At 47.3% G+C, this 21220-nt stretch overlaps 1 protein-coding gene and 1 long non-coding RNA gene across 6 annotated transcripts in view; one reads left to right on the forward strand and one right to left on the reverse strand.

Moving 5' to 3' along the window:
- The window catches only part of NRF1 (nuclear respiratory factor 1), an 82984-nt gene extending 66750 nt beyond the window's left edge, over nucleotides 1–16234 (reverse strand). For 2 of the 5 annotated variants that reach the window (XM_081927144.1, XM_081927145.1), the window contains exon 1: nucleotides 15986–16230. The gene's annotated coding sequence lies outside the window, so the exon portion shown is untranslated. Of the gene's footprint in view, nucleotides 1–15985 lie in introns of all 5 variants that reach the window. The other 3 variants (XM_081927143.1, XM_081927147.1, XM_081927146.1) reach the window with 3 other exon arrangements.
- A 276-nt stretch (nucleotides 16235–16510) lies between these two features.
- On the forward strand, nucleotides 16511–17931 carry LOC309378921. Its single transcript, XR_014172292.1, has 2 exons — nucleotides 16511–16847; nucleotides 16923–17931. It is a non-coding gene; the product is annotated as an uncharacterized lncRNA (long non-coding RNA).
- Nucleotides 17932–21220: the final 3289 nt, after the last annotated feature.

Raw genomic sequence — 21220 nt, forward strand, 5'->3', positions numbered from 1 at the left:
CAAGAGTCATCTAGTCCAACTGCCTTCAAAGCAGGAAGATTTTGCCCAAGGTGGGACTCTGAGATTAAGAGTGCCATGATCTAATGTTCCAAGTCTCTTCCATATTCTGCTCCATGTATTCCCCAAAGACTACTTCCGCTGATGAATTCATGTGGTTTTTATGTTGATCTTTTCTGTGAACTGCCCCGAGACCTCCGGGTATAAGGCGGCATATAAATTCAATAAATAATAGTAAAGCGTAACAGCCAAAGAATTGCCGCTTGTTGGATGAGTGTTTGGCTGAAGGTTGTGGCAGTATAACTGGAGGCTGCCAAGCTGTGTTCTTGATTCCAGAGAAGAACTGTCATGGGAAGCTCCTGCTCAGGTGGCGGCTGAGATCAAGTTTGTGGGCAAGGATAGCCTGAACCAAGAGGCTTCTGCTTCAGCTAGGAGAGGTGTTGGTAGACATTGACAGATAACATGTGAAAATGCAAGAACTGGCCATTTGGAAAGAGGTGTGGTACACACTGCATGTGCCTCCAGACTGCTTTTGGACCAGAGAGCACTGAGTGCTCTGGAGAGTAGCACTCGAACCCTTGGCTTCAAGATACAAGAAAGGGTATCTGGCTTGAGAGCAGTACATGTGAAAAGGATCTAGGAGTCTTGGTTGACCACAAACTTGACATGAGCCAACAGTGTGACGCGGCAGCTAAAAAAGCCAATGCAATTCTGGGCTGCATCAATAGGAGTATAGCATCTAGATCAAGAGAAGTAATAGTGCCACTGTATTCTGCTCTGGTCAGACCTCACCTGGAGTACTGTGTCCAGTTCTGGGCACCACAGTTCAAGAAGGACACTGACAAACTGGAACGTGTCCAGAGGAGGGCAACCAAAATGGTCAAAGGCCTGGAAACGATGCCTTATGAGGAACGGCTAAGGGAGCTGGGCATGTTTAGCCTGGAGGAGGTTAAGGGGTGATATGATAGCCATGTTCAAATATATAAAAGGATGTCACATAGAGGAGGGAGAAAGGTTGTTTTCTGCTGCTCCAGAGAAGCGGACACGGAGCAATGGATCCAAACTACAAGAAGATTCCACCTAAACATTAGGAAGAACTTCCTGACAGTAAGAGCTGTTCGACAGTGGAATTTGCTGCCAAGGAGTGTGGTGGAGTCTCCTTCTTTGGAGGTCTTTAAGCAGAGGCTTGACAACCATATGTCAGGAGTGCTCTGATGGTGTTTCCTGCTTGGCAGGGGGTTGGACTCGATGGCCCTTGTGGTCTCTTCCAACTCTATGATTCTATTCTATGATTCTATGATTCCCACTCAACATCAGGGAAAACTTTCTGACAGTAAGAGCTGTTTGGCAGTACGTTTCCGAGTACAATTTAAAGTGTTGGTGCTGACCTTTAAAGCCCTAAACGGCCTTGGTCCAGTATACCTGAAGGAGCGTCTCTACATCCATCGTTCTGCCCGGACACTGAGGTCCAGCGCTGAGGATCTTCTGGTGGTTCCCTTCCTGCGTGAAGCCAAGTTACAAGGAACCAGGCAGAGGGCCTTCTCGGTGGTGGCGCCCACCCTGCGGAACGCCCTCCCATCAGATGTCAAAGAGAAAAACAACTACCAGACTTTTAGAAGACATCTGAAGGCAGCCCTGTTTAGAGAAACTTTTCATGTTTGATGCATTACTGTATTTTAATATTTTGTTGAAGGCCGCCCAGAGTGGCTGGAGAAGCCCAGCCAGATGGGCAGGGTATAAATAATACATTATTATTATTATTATTATTATTATTATTATTATTATTATTAATTTGCCCTCCCATTCACTGTGCTGATAACACTGCATTGCAAGGGGTCAGGCTAAATGACCCATTGGGACCCTTCCAAGGTTCTTGATTCTATGAATGGGCTCTTGGAATGAAACCGGAGCTGATTTAGAGGAGGCCTGCTCTACCTGCCAGTCCCCCGGAAACTGCCTCCTGAAAGTGAGCATCACACAAGGCACAGAAGCTTTCATGGAGCATCAGGAAACAAAGCCTGAAGGTTTTCTCAGCAGCAACGTACTATTTACTTTCTGTCCTGCCATGTCGTCCGGCCATGCCGGCTTCCATACCGAGAGACGATAACCAGAAAACCACAAGCAGCATTGCGGGGCAACAGGGGCACACATGGGAGAGCGCGCAATGCTAAGTACCTGCTGGCTTTTCAGATAGGATAAGGGAAGGCTGCCGCTCAACAGCAGCGTCATCTTTGCTTGCAGAGAACCAGTAGTGGTGTAGTGGTTAGGGTGTCAGACCAGGACCCTGAAGACCAGGGTTCAAATCCCCACCAGGGGACCTTGGGGGCCATTCACTGCCTGTCAGCCCAACCTACCTTATAAGGTTGTTGCAAGGGCGAAATGCAATGTTGGAAATTCAGCTATAGTCATACCTTGGGTTACAGATGCTTCAGTTGCGTTGTTTCGAGTTACAGACCCCCCCCCCCGAAACCCGGAAGTACCGGAATGGGTTACTTCCAGGTTTCGCCGCTCGCACATGCGCTGAAGTGCTAAATCGCACTTTGCACATGCGCAGAAGCACCAAGTCGCAACCAGCACATGCGCAGACATGCCACTGCGGGTTGCAAATGCTGCAGGTTGCGAACGTGCATCCCGCACGGATCATGTTCGCAACCCGAGCATGCACTGTATAAGCTAGGCGCCGAACGCCTCCTTAAACCAGGGCTGCATTCACGAAAAAGGAATGCCGTGTTGCCAATACGATTTTTGGTTCCTGTAATTCATTGTGATTGAGCAGATAACATATCATGGATAGAATTCTACAGGATAACCTATGTTTCAGGAGAGAGGACCGAATGCCCATCAAAACTGTTTGAACTGAAGCAACAGCTTTCCTACACTAACAGAAAACTATTTGGTTCTGTTTTGTGGGGGAAGACATAGCGACACGCAGTAGAGAAGCCTGCCAGATGCTTTGAACTACAGTTCCCATCAGCCCCAGCCAGCAGTTGTGAAGCCTGCTTTCCGGAGCAAGGCCAAAATGACATATATGTGCATATTCCTCAATGAAGGAACAAGGTGTGGCTGTTAAGTTTTTATCTTGAAAGTGTGGCCCAGAGAATAGAAAAGGTTGGGAACCACTACTCCAGCCTGTTTCTTCATGGCTGGTTTGGCCCAGCGTTGCTTGCGTCAAAATAACTGGTACTGGAAACCAAACGACTCCTTCTCCATACTTGCAGATCAGGAACTTGTTGCTGCTATTATCGTGAAATAATCTCTGCAAGAGAGCAGAGCGGGCCAGTCTTGTTTTCTTAAGAAGCACACCTGCTAGGCAGCAGCTCTACAGATGTTAGACGCTCTGAGCCCGGCTTCGGCTGGGGAGGGCGGGATATACATAAAATTTTATTATTATTTAGGAGTTGCTGTCTCTACCCATGCCTCCCTTTAGCTTGTCCCTAAGACCTGCCCCACATTGCCAGAGCCTAGCTCAGCATGTGTGACCAAGGAGAAACGAAGGCAAATATCTGAGCAGTACCAGTAATAATAATAATAATAATTTATTATTTATACCCCGCCCATCTGACTGGGCCTCCCCAGCCACTCTGGGCGGCTTCCATAGAAACCAAAAATACAGTAAAATATCACACGTTAAAAACTTCCCTGAACAGGGCTGCTGTAAAATGTCTTCTGAATGTCAGGTAGTTGTTTATCGCTTTGACATCTGCTGGAAGGGCGTTCCACAGGGTGGGCGCCACTACCGAGAAGGCCCTCTGCCTGGTTCCCTGTAGCTTAGCTTCTCGCAATGAGGGAACCGCCAGAAGGCCCTCGGCGCTGGACCTCAGCGTCTGGGCAGAATGATGGGGGTGGAGACGCTCCTTCAGGTATACTGGACTGAGGCCATTTAGGGCTTTCAAGGTCAGCACCAACACTTTGAATTGTGCTCGGAAACGTACTGGGAGCCAGTGTAGGTCTTTCAAGACCGGTGTTATATGGTCTCGGCGGCCGCTCCCAGTCACCAGTCTAGCTGCCACATTCTGGATTAGTTGTAGTTTCTGGGTCACCTTCAAAGGTAGCCCCACATAGAGTGCATTGCAGTAGTCCAAGCGGGAGATAACCAGAGCATGCACCACTCTGGCGAGACAGACAGCGGGCAGGTAGGGTCTCAGCTACGTACCAGATGGAGCTGGTAAACAGCTGCCCTGGACACAGAACTGACCTGTGCCTCCATGGACAGCTGTGAGTCCAAACTGTCTTCCACAAATGGCTCCCTCCAGATGCTTTGGACATGCTAGCTGGGACTGATGGGAGCTGTAGTCAAAAACATCAGGAGGGGAAGACATGGCCTAGCACTCCTGTACAGATACATTACACTATGCGCAGAATTTGTTTCTTCAAGCGCTGGATGATTTATTGTGTCTGAAGTCTTGGGGTGGGGGCTCCTGTTCACAACTGACAAGTGAGGGAAAACGTTGAGAACATGTGCATTCTTCATTGCACCATGCCTTCTTTTGACTAGAAGTAGCACCAATTTTTTATTTACAAAAAGCAGAAAAAGGTTCCAGGCGTTATTGAGAATTTTGTTTAACCAGCTAAGAACTCTCTGAATTGCACCTGTCCAAGAATTTGGGGCTGTCTTTAAAATGTCTCCTTGCATTGCATTACCATAAGAGTGAATTATCTGCTCTTTAATGCTTCTTTAGAAAAGGCTAACTCTTCAAACCAAGTTAACAAAGGCATTGGGGAATTAACAGATGCTCAGAAAACCACCACATCAGAAGAGCAAGAATTGTGCAACCTTTGATTAAAGGTAAAGGGACCCCTGACCATTAGGTCCAGTCGTGGCCGACTCTGGGGTTGCGGCGCTCATCTCGCTTTACTGGCCGAGGGAACCGGCGTACAGCTTCCAGGTCATGTGGCCAGCATGACTAAGCCACTTCTGGCGAACCAAAGCAGCGCACGGAAACGCCGTTTACCTTCCCGCCGGAGTGGTACCTATTTATCTACTTGCACTGGCATGCTTTCGAACTGCTAGGTTGGCAGGAGCATGGACCAAGCAACAGGAGCTCACCCTGTTTTGGGAATTCGAACCGCCGACCTTCTGATCAGCAAGTCCTGGGCTCTGTGGTTTAACCCACAGCACCGCCCGCGTCCCTAACCTTTGATTAGCATGCCATAAATTGCAGGTGAGGAACTTCCAAGCCCCAGGCCTCTCTGCCTGGGTCCATGGGAATCTCCCCAGGCAGATCACCCCCTTCCTCAGCCATAGTTCCTCTCCTTGGGGCATACACCTCATCAGCTCTACTTCATACCCTCCTTGAGTGACTTGCCTGGCTGGAATGTTTCCTTGAAATCTGAAAATGCCTCTTGGCTGCCAGGATTTAGAATAGAGAGGGGTGGGGGTGGGTGTAGAAACAGGCCTTCTATTTAAAGGCAAAAATCCTTCATTGCTCCGCCTACTTTTGCCTCTGGCCCCACACCACTGTGACATGTGGCCCCTGGACATTTGCACAGATGGGTATGTGTGAAAAGGGTTCCCCACTCCTGCTGTAAATGTGACCAAAGCTACTCATAATTGGTCCTATGCCAGGGGTCAGCAAACTTTTTCAGCAGGGGGCCTATCCACTGTCCCTCAGACCTTGTGGGGGGCCGGACTATATTTTGGGGAAAAAATATGAACAAATTCCTATGCCCCACAAATAACCTAGAGATGCATTTTAAATAAAAGCACACATTCTACTCATGTAAAAACACACTGATTCCCGGACCATCCGCGGGCCGGATTTAGAAGGCAATTAGGCCAGATCCGGTCCCTGGGCCTTAGTTTGCTTACCCCTGTCCTATGCCAACATGCTATCCACAGACCAAAACACTACAGCAAAGTGCATCTTAACCTCCACCCTCAATGGGGGCAAATCGGTCACCCAGAGCACCATGTCCCAAACCCCTGAAAATGCAGCATGGTCAGTTTCACCTACGAAGTTACACTTTACTAGTTAGACATTTTAACTCAAGACATTTCACTATGCTGAATTAAATTTTATATAAAATGTACACAACGTACCCCCCGCCCAAAAGGACTGATAGTTCTCCCCTTTCAGCAGTGAGGGTCTGCAGGTTTTGGAAAACAGCAGACTTGAGGCGGTCAATTTGCAGCCAGTATAAACTTCAAGCATTAGTCTAAGCCCACCCATGACTTGATTCCAAGTCCACCCACTTTGGAAAACAACAATCTCTACCAAAGTCAAGATGGCCCAATATCCTATTTTAACCAGTCAAGCAAATGTTACTTTTGAGCTGAAGCATTTCTCTCACCTTCATATGTCAGCTATGTGATATGGATATATTCAGAGCCAGTAGCTGACTGGGGGCTGTGTGAAAACAAACAAACCAGTAACCAGGATTGGGGCAATGGTCTCTTCTGTGTGCACTGCCTGCCTAGAGCCTCTCCCCAAAATATCACACCCACAGGACTGACATTTTCAAAGCACAGTCCCTGCTAGCAGCATATTTTAAAAGAAGATAATCACAGTCTTGAAAAAAGAAGAAAAAAACAGTCTGGGCTGGTAGCAAAAAGGAAAGGGGAATACAAAGCAGCTCTTTGTTTTAAGTAAGTTAACAGCAAAATGGCTGTTGGATTTTGGCATCGGAGAAAATTCTCATTAGCAAGTGCTCTGAGCTGCTTGCCTGAAGACAGGTTTTGATACAGGGCAGCCGGGCAATTTAAAACAATTGTCACTCCTCAAAGAGAAAGGCGGCCGTATAATATGTACTTGCATGTACCAGCTGAACAAGTGATGAACGCTGAAAGAACAGGGCACTGGGTGAAAGGAGCACCAACACACACAAACACCCTGCCGTCCTTTATCATGTTTAGCCTGGAGAAGAGGAGGTGAAGGGGTGATATGATAGCCATGTTCAAATATATAAAAGGATGTCACATAGAGGAGGGAGAAAGGCTGTTTTCTGCTGCTCCAGAGAAGCGGACACGGAGCAATGGATCCAAACTACAAGAAAGAAGATTCCACCTAAACATTAGGAAGAACTTCCTGACAGTAAGAGCTGTTGGACAGTGGAATTTGCTGCCAAGGAGTGTGGTGGAGTCTCCTTCTTTGAAGGTCTTGAAGCAGAGGCTGGACAACCATATGTCAGGAGTGCTCTGGTGGTGTTTCCTGCTTGGCAGGGGGTTGGACTCGATGGCCCTTGGGGTCTCTTCCAACTCTATGATTCTATGATCAGGCACTGATCTCTGACATTGCAAGGAAGAGGTTTCTGTAGGAAGTGGGACTGATCCCAGAAAGTGCAGCTGGGAAGGCTAAACAGAGCCCAACCAAAGGCTCAAGAAAAAAAGAATTGCCTTCCATTAATTCCTCCTCCAAAAATAAATAGGAGCAGGATGTGGTTTATCTTCTTGCTAACACACTTCCAGAGTACAGGGGCCAGCACTGAGGAGGCCTTGAGATCTGTCCGCTTCTTTCCTGTCTGATCTCATCTCTTATAAGGATGATATCATAGCCAGAATCCAGGAAGGGTGGAATGGAGATTGATGATCCTGAGAGGTTTTGGGCTCAGGCTGTTTCCAGTTGAACACAAGGCGAAGACGGATGATCAGTGCCCACAGCTGTACTTGGACATAGTAGTTGTCAGACAGAACTCCTCTATGACATTTATGGTTCTTACTAATAATAATAATAATAACAACAACAACAACAACAATATTTATTTATACCCCACCCTCCCCAGCCAGAGCAGCTAACACCAGCAAAATTACAGTATAAACATAATAGGGGGGGAAACACAATTTAAAATGCAGGTTAAAATGTGTTTTAAAATGCAGCCTCATTTTAAAAGTAGCCCATAGATCAAGACCATAAGTGGAAGGAAACATAAGGGTCAGACTGAGTCCAAACCAAAGGCCAGGCGGAACAGCTCTATCTTGCAGGCCCTGCAGAAAGATGTCAAGTCCCGCAGGGCCCTGGTCTCTTGTGACAGAGCGTTAAACAAAGTCGGGGCACCTGGACACAAGATTTGTTAAGTCTTTCACAGATTTCCTGATTTTGCAGGACAGGGAGCCTCTCTGTCAGTCACCGCGCAAAAGAGAAGCACAGCTCTTCCAGATTCATAGCTCCTTTACATGTTCAGGGTTATATTCAAAGTAGTGCTAAGTAACCACTCAAGGATTTCCAGTTGTGCAATCCAGTTGTCCTCCCCCTGTCCTCCTCAAATCTGCTCGGGGGGGGGGATTGGCGGGGGGAACCCAGAGCAGATTTAGGGGATGGGGGAGGGAGAAGTCTTGTTGCAAAAGGATAAATCCTTGCATTGACAGATGGGTCCTTAGCATTATGTTGGTGACAAGACCATAAGGAGCTGTGACTCTTAAGGGGTTGCAGCAATGACTGCTTAAGATGTAAAGTGGGAATGAACTTAGGCTGCAATTGTATGAAATCTCACTGAACTCTGTGGTGACACGTACATTGGGAAAGGCTTTCTGGGAAATGATATATAATGAGTTAAAGAAAATGTTTAAAAATACATTTGTCAAAAAACCAGAAGTCTTTTTACTAGGTATTATAGGTGAAGAGTTCCCAAGAGAAGATAAAAGACTTTTTATGTACGCAACAACGGCAGCGGGAATGCTACTAGCTCAGAGGTGGAAGGAAGGAGAAGTACCAACAAAAGAATGGCAGATGAAACGAATGGAGTATGTGGAAATGGCAAAACTGGTGGGGAAGATCTGAAACCAGGTATTTTCTAAAGGCTGGAGTAAATCTGTAATTTACTTAAAAGACCACTGTAAAAAGTTAAAATCTTTGGCAGGGATGTAAAGACACTCGTAATGTGGAATTTTTTAATGGTAATTATAGTTATAGAATAGATACATAATGGTAAAAGATGCAGTAAATTTAATCTTAAAGATGGAACTCATGGAGGGAGGGAAGGGGGTCCAAGGATTCGAAAGAACTCTGTATTTTAATGTTTGAAATTGTTTTGTTTTATAATTTTTTCTTCAAAAACTTAATAAAAATTTATACGTATATACAGTCATACCTCTTGTTACGTTTGCTTCAGGTTAAATCTTTTCAGGTTGCGTCCTGCAGCGACCCGGAAATACCGGAAACGGTTACTTCTGGGTTTCACTGCTCGCGCATGCACTCAAAATGTCACACGCATGTGCAGAAGCGGCAAATTGTTCACCTGCGCACACACAGGTTGCGTTCTGCTCATGTCCCATACGCAACCAGAGGTACCACTCTCTCTATATATATGTATATGTATATATGTGTACTAACCGTTGAATACATACACACACACGGCTAGTCTGTAGGTCCTTAGCCACACACTGGGGGTGGGGTGAACCCACTGAACCCTTGGAAACTCAACACATCTATGCAGGATATCTATACCCCTCTACTCTTAAGCTAGAGATGAACGCGGCATCATAGAAAGCAAGTAAAAAGCACACACATTGGACCTGGACATTACTCAGCCAGTAGGCCCAAAACTATGCCTAAAACTCATTAGTGGGGAAAGCATGTGGAATCAGACCAAGCATGTGAAAAGCTGTCATGGCCTATGTTAGCAGCTGGACAAAGCTCAGTGGTGGAAGGTCTCATTTTAAAACATCTGTTGGCGAAGATCTCTGCCTAAGACCCTTGAGCGCTGCTGCCACAGTAGACAATACTGGGCTAAATACCGTATTTTTCGCTCCATAGGATGCACCGGATTATAGGAGGGGGAGAACAGGGAAATTTTTTTTTCTTGTTCTCCCCCTCTAAAACAAGGTGCGTTCAAGGTGCATTCACCCGAGCTTGTGGGGCTGGCGGTGGGGGGAAGCGCTGCTTTCTCCCACCGCCAGCCTCAAAGATCCCTGAAGCCTTTGGAGCACAGCACCCCGCTGCCCTGGAGAGGCTGTGCGCGCAGCCGTCCCCAAGCTAGAGCAGCAAGACTGAGCCCTCCGTCTCGCTGTTCTGGCTTGGGAACAGCCTTGCTAGCTTCTGAAGGCACCCCGCTGCCCTGGAGAGGCTGTGCGCGAAGCCATCCCCAAGCTAGAGCAGCGAGACGGAGCGCTCCGCAGTGCTCTGTCTTCCTGTTCTGGCTTTGGGCTTAGCGGCGCAGCCTGCATTCGCTCTATAGGATGCACACACATTTCCCCTTAATTTTTGGAGGGGAAAATGTGCGTCCTATAGAACGAAAAATACGGTAAACCAGTGGTCAGACTATGCATCATGCCCCTTCATGTGCAAGTTCAGGAATCCACAGCAGACTTGGGGGCCAAAGCAACCCCTGAATTCTGTTCCGTTCACAGATTCTTTTACATGTGCAGTTTGTTGATTTGGGGTTGTCGTGCCCTGTCCTCTGCCAGCCTCATATTTGTGATGGTGCAAGGCTGAGAGTTTAAAATGCTATGCTGGAACACCACACCCAGGCTTGGGAGACCGGTGCCCCAATGCCACTGGATACAAGAGTATGACAAAAGTATTATGGTTGGGTGGAGCAACGGTAAGACAAAGTTAAAAGCAAAAGTACAGCCCCTCTAGCTAACATACTGAATGAGACCGTAACAGAAGACAGAAGTAGCCAAAGAGATTTAAAGATTAAGACCATGGAAAGAAATTATCTCCGTTTTCTGGAAGCAGGGCCTGCTGATTACAACACTCTCAATGCTATGGTGAAATCAGGTAAGCCACCCTTTGATTTGTACTGTTAAGTATTTCTTCCCCCCACCCAATATAACAGAATTATGAACAATAAACGTAACTAATTTTTATCCCACCAGACCCTTATTTGCTATACAGTGGTACCTCTACTTACGAATGTGATCCGTTTTGGGGTGCCATTTGCACCCCAAAAAGTCCATAAGTAGAGCGACACTAATACGCGTGCGCAAGAGAGCGCTTCTGTGCATGCACAAAATGCGCAGATTGCTTCTGCGCATGTGCCGAAAGCCGGAAGTATACACTTGCCACATTCGCAACCCGAAAATCCGCAACATAAAGCGAACGCAACCAGAGGTATGACCGTCCTACTAGAAGACTCTTGCTTTTATCACAAAACGTTAATTGGAATTCTAGTGTGGGCAGACACTTCCATTAAAATCTGATTATTTTTCTTAGGCTACATTTCTGTTTCCCTCCTGCTGCCAAGCTCAGAGCATTTCTATGAAGCAGATTGACCTGAGGCTGTGGTCTGGTTCATCTATAACTAAGTTAAGTCAAAACTAAAGTTTAGCAAGAATGAAAAATTGTTTCATCTGTCCAAGATGAAAAATCGTGGCCACTTCACTCCTCTGCTGTTCCTGATGCTCTACGTGGAGCCAAGCTATAGTTCGGCTTAGTGTTATGTGCAAACACAGGCTTATGGTTTGTCTCCTTCCCAGTATCTATGTGCTGTGCGAGTGACTTCTTTTGTCTGGTCTGAATCTTCTACCATTCAGCTTTACTGGGTCGCTCTGGGTTCTAATAGCATGAAAGGGGGATAAAAACTTTTCTCTATCCACTTTCCCCACACCTTGCAGAAATTTATACTCCTCTGTGTTCCATCTTACGCAGCTTTTCTCTAAACTAAAAACGCCCTAAAAAGTCCTATGGTTGGGTTGCTTGCTTCACAACCCTCATCATGTTGGCTTGCCTTTTTCTGAACCTTGTGTGTTCAGGGGATCTGAATGTGTTTCTCTTGCTCTGGCCCAACACGGTAATAAGTCTATAAATCACAGTGAACTCAGCTAGACTAGTAAAGAAAAAGTGATTTATTGAACATGACTAAATGACTAAACAACAAAAAATGCATTGCCTATGTGATGTAACGTTGTGCCACCAGATGGAGATGTGTAGTCCTGTTTTTTCTCTACCTGTTTTCTTCGGTGCGTCTAAATCAGGGGTCAGCAAACTAAGGCCTGGGGGCCGAATCTGGCCCAATCTCCTTCTCAATCCAGCCTGCGGACGGTTCAGGAATCAATGTTTTTACACGAGTAGAGTGTGTGCTTTTATTTAAAATGCATCTCTGGGTTACTTGTGGGGCATAGGAATTCATTCCATTATTTTTTTTCAAAATATAGTCCGGCCCCCCACAAGGTCTGAAGGATAGTGGACCAGCCCCCTGCTGAAAAGGTTTGCTGACCCCTGGTCTAGATACAGCCTGTATCTCTACTGACACAGCATTCACTGTGCGTCAAAAACATTTGCTTTAAGTTATGTACATTAACCGTGTACGTGTATTGCACGCACACACCTCTTTCCTTCTTGCAGAAATTTTATCTACACGTTTTAGGCGTGGGGCGAGAATTTTTTGGGCAAAGAACTGAATGATAGCAAGGATATGTGAAAGCATCCTGTGTAGGAGGATCATGTGTGGGGATCAAGGCAGTAAGCAGCAGGGCGACTTGCTTTCAGGCGAAATGCTTACAATCATACATTGCATGAGCCAATTTAAAGAAGCGGTTTCAGTTACTTCCTTGTAGGAAATGAGTCTTGTCTGAAGCAAGCCTAAAGAGAAGTGGAGACTGCAGACACAGAAGCTCCACTCCGCTTTGAAACATGAATGCAGCAAAACAAATGTTGACATTTTCAGGAAAGAAAGAAAAAAGCCCAGGGAGAAATTATCCTTGTGGGATAACAGATGAATTTTCCTGGTTCCAGATAACACTTTCTGAGGGTCCTCTGCATATCAAAGAAACCTATTTAAAAACCAGTTTTACTCTTTTTGCGTAAAAATTGTGGGGGGGGGGGGCCTGCAATTCTAACAAAGATAAAAATTCTTTGCACCTTGATGCACTGTATGAAGTCGCAGCTACAAGCAACTGACCCGGTTTCTCTCGTCTGGTGTAGAGGGCTAGTGTTGGTGTCCCTCCCAGTGTCTTATGCCCAATGACAGAAAAATTAGTCAGGCACCATGTGTGTTTTGCGACTGACATGGGTCCTACGATGACCATGTGGGGATCTCTGAATACCAGGCTGGTGACTGGGGAAAGCAAAATGTCACTTAGATCTGAAATATTTTCCTTGAAGCTTTCATTTGTTTTGCTCTGGATCGTTTTAGTTGATGTTTTAAAACGTTGCAAACCACTTTGAGAGTTGTTCTTTAAAATATAAAGTAGTACAGAAATGAAATCAATAATATTTGTTTTAAAAAAAACTTCACTGGGGGGAAAAGGGCACCTAGACATTCCATTGTGGCAACCGTAACCCAGGTTTAAGGTGCCATCGGGCAAATTAGATTACATATCTGAGTTTCTAACACTGCAAGTTATGCCAGACAAAATGCAATGTTAACCAAAGTATCTTACATATCCTGTATCTAGATTCAGGTAGGTAGCCGTGTTGGTCTGATGCAGTTGAAATAAAATAAATAAATAAAAATTTTGCCCAGTAGCATCGAGACCAACTAAGTTTGTTCTGGGTATAAGCTTTCGTGTGCATGCAAACGTCTTCAGATACACTGAAACAGAAGTCCTGTATCCGCACATGTCTCTGGCCTCCAGTTCACCACCAGAAAAATTGGTGCACAGAGGTTAACTTTCAAACAAATTGCACTACAGCTTCTGCCATACACTTCTTATCCAAGTTGTGTTAAATGCACTAAGTTTTATTCAAACCACTCCCACATAACCATAGGTTTGGGGAAGAAGCCATTCCCCCTCTCTCTCCTCCAGTGCCCTTGCAGCCCTGCACAGTTCAAAGCCTAGCCTGCATTAGATAAAAGGAACTCCACCACACCCAGTTTCTATTGATATGCAAAGGATAGGCAGTCTGCCACTTCCCCTGACAAGCAGCTCCTCTGCTACAGCAACTTTTGAGCCTTGGCTCATTCCTCCCGACACAGTTTGGGAAGAGGGTTAGTAGACAAAACTTCTACCTCTTTTTGTACATCACCTGCTTCCGAGACATAGCTAATGTGGGGGTAAAAACCCAACGGCCCCTTCACACATCAAACATCACTGAATTTGGAAAGAACAAGAAAGGAAGGAAGGAAGAAGTCTAGGATAGGAATGGAGCACCCCTTTTTGAAAGGCACTTGCAAGACACTGAATGCACAAACTAAAGGCATCTCCAACGCTGGGGTCCAGATCCTGAACTGCAGGGTGCTTAAGGCTGTGCTAGTTCCTGAACATATTGAAAGAACCAGTGAGATATCTGCCTTTTTCTCCAGTGCCTGGGTCCTAATAGGGAAGGGAATTGGGCAACAATTTTGGCCCTCATTGGTAGAGATGCGGAACCTGTGTCCCTCTAGATTTTGGCCCTCCAACTCTCAGCCAGCATGGTCAGCGGGTCAGGGATGATGGGAGTTGTAGTCCAACAACTGGAGGGCCACAGGTTCTCCCTCCCCCACCCTGCTTTTTTGGGGAAGCTACAGCAGCAAGTTGAGCAATGATAGTTTCGCCACAGATAGATAGCACAGCCAATGAGCCATGAGCTTTCTAGCATTCCCTACCAGACTTCCAAGCCGTAAGCCACCCATTTCCAGGAACAAAAGCTGTCTAAGGGATCCATCTCATACAGATTTTCTCTCTTGCAAGGATCCTCACCCTGGACGGAGCACCCTGCATTTCTTGAGGCAAACAGGGACTCCTCCTTCCATGCCAACCAGTCAAAGGGTACAAGCACACACACCAATTTAGGGACAGGTAAAGACGGTGGGAATAGATTAGGCAGCTACACTATGGTCCCCTTCTGCACCATCCAAAAGGATTGGGGTGGGTGCAATTTAAACATAAAAAAGATGCAAGTCTGCATATAACCAGAACCCAGGAGAAATATATTTATTTAACAGAATTTCTGCACCCTTCAATTGTCAAAATCTCAGTGGTACACATTATTTCTCTTACACAGAGGGCCCATCGTTCTCAATGACTGGGGGATCAAGAGCAGTCAGTGGGGGAAAATCAACTTGAGAAAGAAGTTTGCACTTCTGTTAGGAATCCCAACAATAGAGATTAGGCTGGGCTCCTATGCCCCCCCCCCACACACCACAAAAACCACCTGGTGACTGCCTCCCTTCTTATCAATAGATTAAATGTATTTATTTAGGGTATGTTTGCCCCACCTTTCAACTTTAAAAATCCCCTTTGTGCAAGAAGACGGGAAATCTTTTTTTTTTTAAAGTCTCTGGCCTCCAGTAAAGAAAGAAAGAAAAAAATAAGGGGTGGGCCTTCAAAGTTACTGCTTTCCAACCAGTACTTTATGCCCCCGCTTCCTCAAAATGGGGAGGTGGGCAAAAAAGGGGGTTCCTATTTAAGGGGGAAAGAGGATTTGGAAAGAAAGCAGGATTTGGAAAAGGAGGATTTGGAAAGGAGGATTTGGAAAGAAAGCAGATTTGGGGGGGGGGGGGTTGGAAAGAAAAATAGGAAGACCCCCATCTTGACACTGGCCTGAGTCTCTGTGTTTGAGGAGGGGGGTTCCCCGAAAAAGGCGCGCGCGCGTCCCTTTCCCTCCCAAGCCCCGGATTAAGAAAAAAAAAAGGGGGGGGGAGAATGGAATATAAAGTAGCCGTACAAATCTACCCCAGGAGTCGCGGCCTAGCGCGAAAAGAGGGCGGGAAATAAAATAAGTGCAATTAATAATAGTATTAACAACAACAACACAGCCCTCCCCCCCCCGAGTTGGGGTCTCTGAATCCTCACAAAGAGGGTCAAAATAACCTAATATTTTTGAAAGGGACCCCCCCCCCTCCCTCACGGCCGGCCTGAGTCTCCCTCCTTCCCCTCAGAGGCTCCTCGGGGCCTAGTCAGGCCTCGGCCCGCGGGGGCAAGAGGGGGCGGCGGCGGGCCCGGTGTGAGGCGGCGGCGGGGGGGGGGGCGTTGTTGGTGAGGGGGGGTCGGGGGGTCGGAGCGCGCGCCCGGTCGGCGGGGGCGGCTGTCGGTCCTTTCCCCTTCTTCTTCTTCTTCGGGAGAGGAGGAGGAGGAGGAGGAGGAGGCGGAGGGCGAGGAGGTGCGGGGCCCCCGCGTTGCTGCGGCTGCGCCGGGTCTGGCGCGAGGCGAGTGAGGAGCTGCTGGGAGATTGCGCGGTAGGACACTCACCTCAGAGCGGCTGCGCTGCGGCGGGCCTGCGCCGTGGAGGAAGGAGAAGGAGAAGCCAGGCAGGCAGGAAGGCAGGAGGAGGGCGGCGGCGGCGGCGGAGGAAGCTGCTGCGACTGGGCGCGGGAGACCCGCACACGCGGGAGCGAGGGAAGGAGGGAGAGGGAGGAGGAGGGGAGCGGGCGCGCGCCCCTCCTCGGGCTCGGCTGAGGGAAACAGGCGCGGCCTAGGCTGAGAGGAGGCCTCGACGCCTCACCTCACGGCTGAGGAGCCGCCGCCGCCGCGATGGCGGGAGCAAAAGGAGGGGGGGAAATAAAGCCGGGAAGGCGGGCGCCTCAGAACGGGCCTAGCTCGGGCGGCACTCGAGTCGGGCGGTGGTGGCAGGAGCAGCACCAGGCCGGAGGGGAGGGGGGAAGGGAGGACGCACGGCGTGAGGGGAGCCGCCGCGCCGCCATGTTGGGAAGGGCAACGAGGGTTTTGGTTTGGTTTTCTATTCTTTAATCCTCCCCACGCCGATAGAGAAAGGACGGGGGGAGGTTTTTAATAGGCCTGGAGAGCTGGCGGCGGGGGTCGGAAAGAGAGGCGCGTAGTTGGGGGTGTTTGGGGGGGGGAGAAGGCAAACGGGCGCCATTTTGGGAAGGTCGGCTGGCAAAAGCGTCTCCGAACCGAGCGGGCTGTGCGGCCGCCATGATGGGAAGGGCGCTAGCTGCTCGGAAGAGAAGGTGGCGCCATGTTGAGGAGGGCGGGGGGAGGCTCGCCATGTTGGGAAGGTCTTCGGGTGTTCTTTCTGCAATGGGCGCCCGTCGCCATGTTGAGGGGGAGGAGGAGGCGCCCCTTGAAATGAGGAGGGAGGGTGGTGGTGGTAGTAAAGAGCCCGGTGATAAGCAGGGGCATGGGACGTCAAGCATTGGCCAGTTAAAGCGGCCAATGCTTCGCAAAGCAGGCTGGGGAAGAATTGCAGGCCTCTGCCCCAGGGGCTTACAATCTACAATTCAAGCAATACTGGGCAAAAGATGGCTAATAAGGTGGCGGTGATTAAGAGGATGCAAAGGCGAGGCCAACTTGTCTCCTGGCCTTCGCCTCTGTGCCACCAGCCTTTTTTAGAACTTATTTTTTACATTTTTATGTACGGTATAAATAAATACATAATGCCAGCTTTGGGCAGCCAACTGCTTTTAACGAGAGGCGTGGTGCTGTGCTGTTTTTATGGCAATTGTTTTTATGTTTTAAATAGATTATATATATATATATATATATATATATATATATATATATATATATGGCTTAAATTCTATTAATGTTTAATTGTTTTTAATGACACCCCCCATTGTTTTCAGCTATTTTATCTTCAAGCCACCTTGAGTCCCTGTCACAGAACAAGACGGTGGAATAAATATATAATAATAATACTGGACTGTAGGGTGTGCTGCAAAGTGCTGTGGAACACGCATACACCTTAATTTGCTTGGAGAGCTGAATTTGCATCTATTTATATAAAGCAGCACATGCCGTTTTATGCAAATTGGGCCACTGAGAGTTTTCAGTTCATAGGAACATCCCTGTGTATTTTCAGCATTACAAAATTATTTCAACTGAAGGTAGCAGAAAATCAATACACAACATTATGGTTGCCAGTTCCAGGTCATACAAGACTGCATCTCTCTTTCATATTAGATCACATTTTTTTACCCCATCTTTCCTTCAACGAACTGAGGATGGCATACATGGATTTTGCTGTTTCTTCACTCCTTTCATTCTAACAACAATCCTACAAGGTAGGATAGACAAGTGAGATGGAATTTGAAACTTGACTGTCCTCGGGCTTAGGCTGGCTCTCTAGCAATTTGATTATGACTATGTTGCAAGTCTTATACTGTATACTGCTTAGAGATTTTTGAAATATTAAATGGTTCAACAATGCTTATAATTAAATAAATCTTGCATTAAAAGGTGTGTGTGGCTTTTTGCGTCATCCAGCTGTGAAAGTCTGTTAACATTCACAGGCTGGCACATCCTTGTTTGCAGGAGTTCTGAAAAACCTCCCATTAGGCAGGGAGGCTATCTTGTAATAACCACCAGGCCATGCCTTTGACAGAATGCAAGGGCCCGGGAGTTCTTGCTGGGACTTCCCTGTCACACAATCCAAATATTTGAGAGCGAAGTTTGGAGCTGCCTCCAGGAATGGGTGCATGCAGAGAGAAAGGTGTTATTTCCTAGCGTGTGACATGTTGGTGGATGTATGAAAAACACCCTGGAGGCAGTTTTGCACGTACAAATAGCCCAGTGTTCCAGTTTTGGAAAAAACACATTTCCCTCATTAATAAAAACTCAGGTTCTCAACAGACTTAATTATTAAGCATCAAGAATTTGGTTTCTGCAGTTTCTTAAAGCAGATGCTGATTTAGTTAAATGCAGAGTCTGGCCCATGCTAAAGATTCTGGTTGTTGTAGTAGTGGGTGGATAGTTGATGCCAGGTTTGTTGGTCACAACAATGCACTGGCGCATGGACTGTGTGTGTTGCATACATGTTATATGTGTGCAGCAGAAGAGGGTTGCTTCTTGTGCCACCACGACATTCCACCACTGATGTATTACTTCCTGTACACATCTAGCTTATACACGGTATCATTCCATCAATGCATTCCCTTCTCTGAAGAATGATACATCATCTGGTGGTCCTTGCATCCTGTCAGACCGTAGCTGTCAACTTTTCCCTTTTCTTGCGAGGAATCCTATTCGGAATAAGGGAATTTCACTTAAAAAAAAGGGGAACGTTGACAGCTATGTTTCAAACTGGGCATTTGCCTTGCCCAGTATATCTTAAGAGTCAGGTGGGAGTTATGCCTAGGCATATTTTTTAATTTATTTCACTACTTGATACATTTATAGGCTACCTTTCCTCTACGGAGCTCAAGTCATGGTTCTCCCCCCATTACCCTCACAACAACCTTGTGGTGTAGGTCAGGCTGAGGTACTGATTGGTCTAAAGTCGCCCAGTGGGGCTCATGGCTGAGAGGGGACTTGGAAATCCAATTTCTACAGCAGACTGGTTCTTACTGGATTCAATAGGGCTTCGTCTGTAGATGCCAAATGCACTTGCCATGGTGGGTGTGATGCTGCCCTTTCTGAAGCTCGGGGAGGAAGGCATTGGGATGTTCGACACTTGGTGAAGTGTTACTACAGTATACAATCCTAACTGAGTCAGAAGTAAGCCCTATTGGGTTTACTCCCAGGTAAGTGGGGATGGGACGCGGGTGGCACTGTGGGTTAAACCACAGAGCCTAGGGCTTGCTGATCGGAAGGTCGGCGGTTCAAATCCCCATGATGAGGTGAGCTCCCGTTGCTCGGCCCCTGCTCCTGCCAACCTAGCAGTTCGAAAGCACCTCAAAGTGCAAGTAGATAAATAGGTACCGCTCCAGCGGGAAGGCGTTTCCATGCGCTGCTCTGGTTTCGCCAGAAGCAGCTTAGTCATGCTGGCCACATGACCCGGAAGCTGTACGCCGGCTCCCTCGGCCAATAAAGCGAGATAAGCGCCACAACCCCAGAGTCGGCCACGACTGGACCTAATGGTCAGGGGCCCCTTTACCCTAAGTGGGGCTAAGATTGCAGGTAGCGAGGAAGACTGACATTGTTGCCTGAATGTGCTCCACAGGGCATCCTCGCCCTTAGAAAAGACCTGGTTTGGAAGGGGAGGGTGAGGTTCCACTTACAAAAGGCTCTTGAGAAAGCTGCATGTGATATTTGAGGGGGGGGGTTGTTTTGAACAGATTTCCCTGTGTTGATTATACAGTAAGCTGCATTTTTACACTCCCACTGCACACAAAACACACTTGATAAGAAATCCTAATCCTAGCGCAAACCAGCCTCCTGAACAGCTGATAGCAGAACAAAGGGAAGATTAACGTTTTGCAGAAGTGCTTAGCAAGGGGATTCTCAGGCAGCTCCCAAGACTCCTGTGAAGAAAACACTTGGGGGATTCACTCGCACCCTGTGCTTCAAAGCACTACAGCTGGTGTGGTGTGGACCACAGGGCAATTTACAGTACCTTGCCTGCATCATCAACAGGTTCTGTGTGCACCCAAGTTGGTGCTTTTATTCCTGGTGCCTTGGCAACGACGGTGGACAAAAGGACTTAGAAAGCTACGTTTATGCCATCACTTGTCCCAAGCATAGAGGTGAGCAGGCAGAAAGGGAAAGATTCAGAGCTGCTTGAGCCTATGATTGTGTGATTTCGGTCCCAGGTGGAGAGACAGACTGCAACACCCTACTTTAGAAGCAAACGAGAATCGGATTGGTGGCTAAAAACAATATTTACCCGATACAAAGGGGGGGTGGCACTCTGGCGCCATCAAGACATAAGGGAAAGCTGGGTGAATAATCGATGGGGGCATGATGTGAGAAACCAGAGGGAGGGGGTGGGAAAACACAGCCTGGAGGTTCATTTTGAGGAACAAGAGGGGGAAAGCAGCTGACCTGCAACATACTGTGTATTATACAACTGCTTTCCTGATATTTAAACCAATGTACACTGGTCGTTCTGTGTTGTTGCTGTTTGTCCATTTGAGTCTCAGTCGCCCAAAGGGATCAGTGTAGACCAAAACAGCACTCCCAGCCTCTGAAATTAGGCTAGCTTAGATAGGCCCTAGGGGAAAAGGGATCCAGGTAAAGTGGAGTGTTTTTTCTTGGGTCACTTAAGTTCCTTCAACGCTCAACTTCAGGTGTGCCATACAGCAGAAAAAGGAAGAAGCAGGCAACGGACCCAGGAGATGGTGCTTCCTTGCTTCAGAAACGAGATTCAGTCTCTGCTAAATTCCCTCAAGTTGTAGGAGTTTCTGTGCAGTACAGTGGTGCCTCGCAAGACGAAATTAATCCGTTCCACGAGTCTCTTCGTCTTGCGGTTTTTTCGTCTTGCAAAGCACGGCTATTAGCGGCTATTAACGGCTTAGCGGCTTTAAGAAAAAGGAAACAAACTCGCAAGACGTTTCGTCTTGCGAAGCAAGCCCATAGGGAAATTCGTCTTGCGGAATGACTCAAAAAACGGAAAACTCTTTCGTCTTGCGCGTTTTTCGTCTTGCGAGGCATTCGTCTTGCGAGGTACCACTGTAAGTTGAAAACTGACTCAAACCCCTCCTTTTCTTCTTTCTCCAAGAGAGTACTCTAAAATGCGTAAAACTGGAGCCGTTGAGCAAAAGCATAACAAGGACACAGTTGCATAAACAAGTTCTCTCCTTTATCAGT

This window comes from Podarcis melisellensis, assembly GCF_964234715.1.
Source record: "Podarcis melisellensis genome assembly, chromosome: 10".
Lineage (NCBI taxonomy): Eukaryota > Metazoa > Chordata > Lepidosauria > Squamata > Lacertidae > Podarcis > Podarcis melisellensis.